This window comes from Myotis nattereri (assembly GCF_964212035.1).
Source record: "Myotis nattereri genome assembly, chromosome: 16".
Taxonomy (NCBI): Eukaryota; Metazoa; Chordata; class Mammalia; order Chiroptera; family Vespertilionidae; genus Myotis; species Myotis nattereri.
In genome coordinates, this window is record NC_138091.1 from 26,094,408 (window position 1) to 26,102,228 (window position 7,821).

General features: G+C 56.8%; 1 long non-coding RNA gene across 1 annotated transcript; it reads left to right on the top strand.

Moving 5' to 3' along the window:
• Positions 1 to 5,423: 5,423 nt before the first annotated feature.
• On the top strand, positions 5,424 to 7,276 carry LOC308532702. The gene is made up of 3 exons (XR_013996991.1): positions 5,424 to 5,460; positions 7,070 to 7,167; positions 7,261 to 7,276. It is a non-coding gene; the product is annotated as an uncharacterized lncRNA (long non-coding RNA).
• The last annotated feature ends 545 nt before the right edge of the window (positions 7,277 to 7,821 follow it).

Below are 7,821 nucleotides of genomic sequence, written 5' to 3' on the forward strand. Positions count from 1 at the left end.
AGTTTCCTTTCTAGAGCAAGTTCCCAATAAGGGTGATATCCGAACTGTGTTCAGAGTGGAGCCTGCTCACTCTGCACCTGCCCCTGGAAATCCTGAGAGCTTTTCAGCCCCCAGCGGGAGGGGGCAGCTCCTCGCTCGTCGTCGATGTGCTCAGCCAAAGCCGGGCAGAGCTAAGGGCTCCGGGAAGGCCCGAGGAGCTGGGCTGCGGACTGGTGTGTTTGGCGATGGGTTAACTCTGTGGTCAGAGCCAAGCCCAGGTGGTCACCTTTATCCACTCAGCACGGCATGGGGAGGGGAGAGCCTCTGACCAGAGCCCGGAACAGCCCTCCTGACCTCACCTTGTTCCTGAGCACCTAGGCCAGACCCTGCCTGTACCACGGCCATACGGTGGCCCAGAGCAGTGGTTCTCAAACTCGGGTGTCTCTGAGAACCGCTTGAGGAACCTGTTAGGACTGCAGACTCCCTAGCCCCCAGCCAACCTCGGGCTCCAGAATCGGCATTGTTAATAAGTGTGTGTGATACAGGTGGTCCCAGGACCATGCTGCCTGCGGGCTGATAGGGAAAGCAGTGTGATGATGAGTCGGGGGGTGGGGGGGAGGCGGAAGGGGCCCAGAAAAGCACCCAGAAGAGGTGAGTAAATCTTGAAGAAGAAAGCAGGCGATGGTCATGATAGCTTACCCAATCAAATGCTTCGTACCAGGCCGCTATCAGCCTCTGATGGGAATGGACTCATTTAATCCTCCAACAACCCCACTGATCGCAGAAAGGACCAGACTGAAGCCCAGAGGGGTGGGGCACTTGCCCAGGGTTCTGTGGCTGGTACGTGGTGAACCGGGTCTCACCTTCTGACTCCATCCCACTGCACTGGGGCCAGGGCGCCCCAGGCCACGGCACCAGCTCACACAGAGGCTGTGCAGACCCGGGGCTGTGGAGTAGGCAAAGCATGAGGGGGTGTTGCTGCTGAATGGCTCAGATCCTAGTGTGTGTGGACAGCTTGGGGTTTGCTGGTGGTGTGTATCGCCGTGACCTTGGTTAGGGCAGGAACCTTTGAGTGAGGTGACAGTTGCCATGATGTTTTGAGAGGGCTGAGGCCGTGGTTGGGGTTCCCAGCGTGTTTCCTCGCAGTCTGAACACGACAGGACCTGGGGTGTGGAGTGAAGGTGCAGGCCGTGCTCAGGGAGCAGCCAGGGGGAAGAATTCTCCATGGCCAGAGCCCTGCCCAGCCCTTGGGGTCTGGTGGGGAAGGGGGAAGATGCTGGGAGAGGGAATCCGCTCTCGTTAAGGAGCCAGCTAAGAGCTTTGAATCCTTCTTCCCTTTAATTCTCACATCCCCCTGCAACCTGGGCTGATCTAGTCCTACTTTCAGGGGTGAAGGCAGAGAGAAGGCTGATAAGCAGATGGAGGCCAGGTCAGTCCTTCGGGGATTGTGCTTTTCACTATAGCGGGGTCAGCCATGTTCTGAGTGGCCTCGGGTCCTGCCACACAGCTGGACCGATGACCAGGCCTCAAGGGTATGGTGCCAGTCTGGTTGGGAGGCTCCTGGTGGTCAGCTGGGCAGACTCCAGCCCAACCTGGGCTCTGGGTAGAATGGCCTGGCTTCAGGGGACTAGTTACCTGAGTGGTTGCATTCCTTGTGGTGGAGTTCAGAGGAGTCAGCGTCCTGGGTTCTGTGGACTGGCCTCCTATCGGGGGCCCTGATGCTGGGAATTGAGCGTCTGCTGCCCGGAGGACCTGGGGGCAGAGGGGAGCACGGCTTAGAGGAGGACCCTAGATCAGGCGTGGATTCCGGAAGCCCTTTCAGCCTCTCATAAGCAGCACAATCCGTCACAGCCCCTTCCCTGTCTTGTTGGCCACTCTGACCATCTGGGGCCCTCACCGTACCCCAGTGTCTTCCAGCCTGCGCCTCCCAGCTCATTGATTTGAACCTGGAAACCGTAGGGACACACGGAAGTCTTGGCTCAGCATAGGCTGTTTTGGTGGAGGAGGGGGAATGTCTGACTCCCGGCTACGGCCCCTGGGAAGCGGTTGCCTTCTGCAGAGGGAGGGCTGTGCTGTTTGCCAGTTTTGCAGCCTCTTGCCTCTCACCGGGGACAGAGGGTCCGTGACTGTAAGCTTTTCAGGAACAGTGGATGTGACAGAGCTGAAATGCTCTCACTTCCTCTTATGCATTTTCTTTGAAATGGGAGAGACAGTAGTGGCCTCCTGGGCCCATTTTACAGACAGGGTAACTGAGGCCACGGCTGCTGGAGGGAAGCTGAGCCAGGGCCGGTCCCTCTCAGAATCTTGTGTCTTTAAGCTCTTGTTTGAAGAGGGTTTAGGGCAGGGGTGGGCAAACTTTTTGACTCGAGGGCCACAGTGGGTTCTTAACCTGGACCGGAGGCCGGAACAAAAGCATGGATGGAGTGTTTGTGTGAACTAATATAAATTCAAAGTAAACATCATTACATAAAAGGGTACAGTCTTTTTTTTTTTTTTTTTAGTTTTATTCATTTCAAACGGGCCGTAGTTTGCCCACGGCTGGTCTAGGGAGAGGAGCGGCTGGTGTCTGGCTGGGGTTGGTCTCCGGGGCACGTCCCAGGGATCTCTCCTACCTGAACCAGGCCTGGCGCCTGCAGAAGTTAACGCCGGCTCTTCTGGTTGTGTGTCAGCGTCAGGCCCGGGACTGTCATTTAGGAGGTGGGTCTCTGCAGGGGAAGACAGGGCCTGGCAACCCTTCTCCTGGTCGCACCGCATCCTCTGGTTCTTGGGCTGCCCTTGTCCACTTGCGATTCCGCCAAGACTCTAGTCCACGGCTGCCTGTGGGCAGAAGGCACCGGGTTCCGACTTGTCTGGGTGGAGCAAAGACGAGTCCTTCCTGGGTGTGCCCTGGGGCAGTGAGGCCAGCCACTGGCCAGACCAAGCATTGGGAAAAATTGTGCCACTGTGGAGACCCGCGGCACCCTACCCAGCAGAGCGTCCCCTGAGCGGTGGGGAGGTGGGCCAGGGTCACGTGAGGGGATACCATCTTCATGCACCTGCCAGCCAGTCGACTGCGGACTCACCTGGAGTTGTCAAGGACAGCAAGAAAAATAAGGGACTTTCAGGGGCAGCTGTGTTTTCTGACTCAAGTCATAATGCCCCTAAAAATCCTTATTGCTCTTGCAGTGGGCATCGGGCAGTGGCTGGCAACCCACCCCTCACCCACCTGGCCGCTGAGGGATGGGAAGGGCTTCCAGGGGTCCAATTGAGACTTGCTGATTGTTAAAACGCGTTCGTTGGGCCGATGCATTGCCTTGCATGTGTTTGACCATTGTTCGGTGGGGGATTGGGCATCCAGCTATTCCTGCATGGATTGGAGAGTCTCCTGGGTTTGTGCGGGTGAAGGTTCAGAAGGGCCCAGCTGCACATGCAGGGCACGAGGAAGGGCGGCCTTGGGGCCAGGTAGGTCGAGGGCCACAGTGTTGGGCTGGCTGGGTGCCCCGTGGGCAGGAACTGGCACTGTGTCTTAACGTAGAAAGAGCCTCAGTTCCCTCCCTCAGACCCCATGAGCTGGCCAGTTTGCAAACACGCCTGCAGGGGGTTCAAGCCTCCCCTCCCCTCTCCCCTCAGGTGACCCTGGAGCTTGCTGGGTGTTTTCTCTCCCTATTTCACTTCCTGAATCTCCTCCATTCTCAGTAGGTGCCCCCAACCCCACCTCTTCTGTCCCCACCCCACAGATATTTCGGTTAAGCCAAGGCCTTGAGTGGGGATTGTTAAGCAGCCAAAATATCCATTTGTGACATGCGCACTTCCCCCCCGCCCCCCTTAACCCAGGAACACCAGTCCACAATCATGTCACCAACCCACCCTGGCTGCCGTGGCTGGGTTGGTCGGGTGTGGTCCCATGCACCAAAAAGTCCCTGGTTCGATTCCCGGCAAGGGCACATACCTAGGTTGCAGGTTCAGTTCCTGGTCTGGATGCATACGGGAAGCAGCTAATCGATGTTTCTCTAAAATCAATAAAAAACATTTTTTTAAAGTCACCAAATCCCACAGCAACAGAATCTTCCTGTCTAGCTGAGGCTGAGCCCTGGACTGCCCGTGGATGGACGGACGAGGCAGTGAACAGGCAACAAGCCCCATCTCGTGTCCCGTTGACCTACCAGTCAGCAGGGGCGAGTCACCCTCCAGGTATTTCTCAGGTTCCCTCCCAGGTGCGGACTCGAAAGCTCTCATCACTCAAGAAGACCGTATGTGGAACCTTGACCGCCATGATCCTCATTCCTGGCCAGCCAGGCCCCTTGCTGCCCGGGGCCCGATCGTCTGAGCCTGCCTCCACACCAGCTCTCCCAGACAGTTTCTAAGGAGCTGGATTTGCACCGGATCCTCCTCATTTTACGGCCCCAGGGGAGGGGCAGCTCCAAGGTAAAGTTATCAAGGGGCTGTGGGAGGGGTAGCTTTCGTGGAATGAACTTCTCACAGATTACAGTGGACACGGGCTCATACACCGGTTCCATCCTCATCAGCTAAGCATTTGCTAACTTCAAATTAATTGTCCCGCCCTTCCGTCTCCCCCAAAACTCCTTGTTCCTAAGCGTGCTCCTCAGTCTTTACCCCAAAACATTTGCAAAAGACGCTGTATCAATTTTTGAAAAGGCGATACATCAAAAATAAAATACTGTCCCCCCCCCCCCCCCCCCCCCGTTACAAAAGAACTGCCTTGCACGGAAGAACATTTCAAAAATACTAAAGGATGCAAAAGGCTCATAATGTCTGCTAATGAAGTACATCCTTCCAGCACTTTCCCCTGTGCGTGTACACCCCCGTCCAGTGAGCCGGACTGAGGCTTTTAAAACGGGCGAGGCTCGTCACCCATTTGAGTGATGGCTCTGTGCCCTGGGGAGCCAGAAAGTCTCTATTTTCTCTTTGCCACGTGGGCTGATGGACCGTGGGCCGAAGCGTGCCTCCAGCCAGGGAGCTCAGAGACCTCACCTCGTTGGAGGGTGCTGGGGCAGCACTGGGTCTCTCCAGATGGATGAAGTTGTTGAGGAGGATGCTAGAAACGGGGGCTGTCGCATTGCTTCTCCACCTTGGTCACCCGAGACTCACTGTGTTAAAAACACACACTCCCCGGCCTGGGCCCCACCCCCGACCAACTGGCTCTGAGTTGTGGGGGGGCTGGCACCTGTGTTTGTTTTCCAGATGGGCCTCAGCTGGTGCTGTTCAGCAGCCAGGGCACGCCCCGCTATCTGCCCACAAGTTAGAGGCAGGGGAGGCTGCTCCAGCTGTGCCCCCAGAGGCGGATCGGGCGACGTGACCATCTGCAGTCGGCAGACTTTCACTTCCCGTCTTTTCTCGGCTGCTCAGTCGTCCTTTGATCCTCATTTTACAGAAGGAAGACGAGGCCAAGGAGATCAGGAGACTTGCCCGAGGACACACAGCTAGGATGTGGCAGAGGTGGGGTTGAGGTCTGCGGCTCCTGCCTCCCAAGGTCCGTGCTCTGTCAGTAATGGTTATTTGTATTTAGCTTATATAGTTATAACAAGCGTATCAACGCTTACTAGCTCATAGGTTACTGTGATGATGAAATACTGGAGGTGGGTGGGTGCCACTGTCTCCTGGAGGGTGTGTCTGCCTCACAGGGAGACTGGGGGGTTGTCCCTCCGTTTCCCCAGTGCTGCGTGCACTGGCCAGCCTGGACCCGCAGCCCGCCCCACTCAGCCCGCTGCACTGCCCCATGTTCAGAGCATGCAGGGGGCATGAGGCCCACTGGTTTCCTGCTCGCTGCCTGGACAGAGGCATCTCAGGAGCACAGCCTGCGTGGGGCTTGCTCATCTGGGCCCTTAAGGATCAGGACCCCTGCTGGGGTCCATAGGCCTACTGTGCCTGCCCCCCTCTCTTTCCTACAGAGCTGGACTCTGAGGACCTGAGGGTCAGCTGGGCAGGATGCCAGTGCAGGGAACTATCGGGCAGGCTCATTGTCAGCTCCAGGAAGCGGTCGGCTGTGCCCGGGCAGGGCTGCAGGCCGGAGGGCCAGCCTGCCTCGGACATGGCGGGTGGAGACAGGAGGTGGGAGCCCAGAACACCACTTTCCCAGGCTCCGGGCCAGGCCCACGGGCTTCCTTTGGCCACACCTTCCCTCGCTGGGCCTGGGCTCTCTCCTTCCTCCGTCTGGCTCTCGCCCTGCTCCCCGCCCAGCTCTTTGCGGCAGAGTGCACACTCTTGGCAACGACACCCATTTAACCTGCTTCCCAGAAAGCCGGATGGCCAGGCAGGCCTGCTCAGCCAGCCCCGTGATGGAAAACAGGGCGGTGGGCCCCCCTCAGGCTTCTCTTGCCCGTATTCCTTGGGGGCTGGATTGGGAGAGAGTTCTGCACCGCCTCGGCTTTCCTGGGTCAGGAATAATCTCAGCTCAGTTAGCAGCCTGGAGCAATCAGGCTGAGCCACGAGCTTGGAGCTCCTGGAATTGGGGCAGGGCAGGGGAGACAAGCCTTGGCCAGGAGTCTGATCCAGGGCAGCCACTTAGCAGGGGCCCTGGGTAAAGCCCCATCTCTTTGAGCCTGTTGCCTCATTGGGCACAATAGTGCCCGTAGGACGGTGCTACATTGTAGGCGTATTCTGACTATAGATATGAAGTTGTCGCTCCCTCTCCCTCCCCTTCACCCGAGAACTCTGGGTGGGGTCTGGCATGGGGAAGATACTCACTTAACGCTAGGTGCGCTGCTCAGGAAGTGAGGTTTGAGTGTCAGCATGCTGGGTGGTACTTTATTGTCCTTGATCTCTGAAGGGACCCCCTTTTGTCAGCTTTCTCTTTGGCCTTCCTGCCCAGACCCTGTTAGGATGATGGTTCTAAATTGATAAGCTAGAGCCCTCACCCCTTTGCCCTGCATTCTGGCCCGCAGAGGCATCCTGTACCTCCTCAAGTTCATCCTACAAGTCCGGATGCTCAGTTCCAAAGCATTCCCTCTGGGCCTGGGCCAGAGTAGCGGCTACAAAGCTCCTCCCACCTGCCCACCTCCTCGGGGTGCCGACAGCCCAGCACAGGCGGGAAGGGCTTCTGGTGGGGAAGAGGTTAGCACTTGATTTCTGTCTTGACTCTTGTATCTAACAGGCAGAGCCCTGTGACATCACAGAAAAGCAGCGTTGGAGGACCTTGAATGAGTCTGGGGCCTGTCCCTGACGACCTGGCCACTGCAGAGGCGCCTGGAGGTAGGAAGAGTTGATGACATTGCCTCGGGGATGTGGAGAGAGGTGCTGGCCAGCATTCATGGCCCTTCTGACAATACCTGTCTTTTCCTTCAGAGGGTCACCCCTCCCCCACCAAGTACCCCTGGTGTTCAGGTGGGGCCAGTCCCACCCCCTGGCTTGAGAGGCAGGCACATTTCCCAGGATGGACGCTGAGACTTCTCCTCGGGACTTTTGCAGCGACTATGAGGAAAGAGGCATTCGGTTTTTGTGGGAGTTGCCAAGTGGACAGAAGTTGCCAAGCTTGGAACTGCTGGTGGCCATCCTGTTCTCTGCTTGAGGATAAAGCCAACAAGGAGCAAAGAGAAGGCGAGTGTATTCTATCCAGACATCAGTAAGCCCCTGGATCAAGCCATGCCTGAAGCCAACTGCACCCCTAGACTAACCTGATTATATTAACCAATGCCGTTTTCTCCGAACACTGTCTGGAGTTGGGTTTCTAGCATAGAAAGGGTCCTAAGAACGGCAATGGTTTTCTTTGATCTCATTTTTAGAAAGTCAACATTGAGGCATACTTTACATGCGATAGATTTCACCCATGTTAAGTGTCCAATTCATAAGTAATTACAGTTACAGCCTTGTAACTATCACCAGCATTCAAGTTCCCTCCTTCCCCTT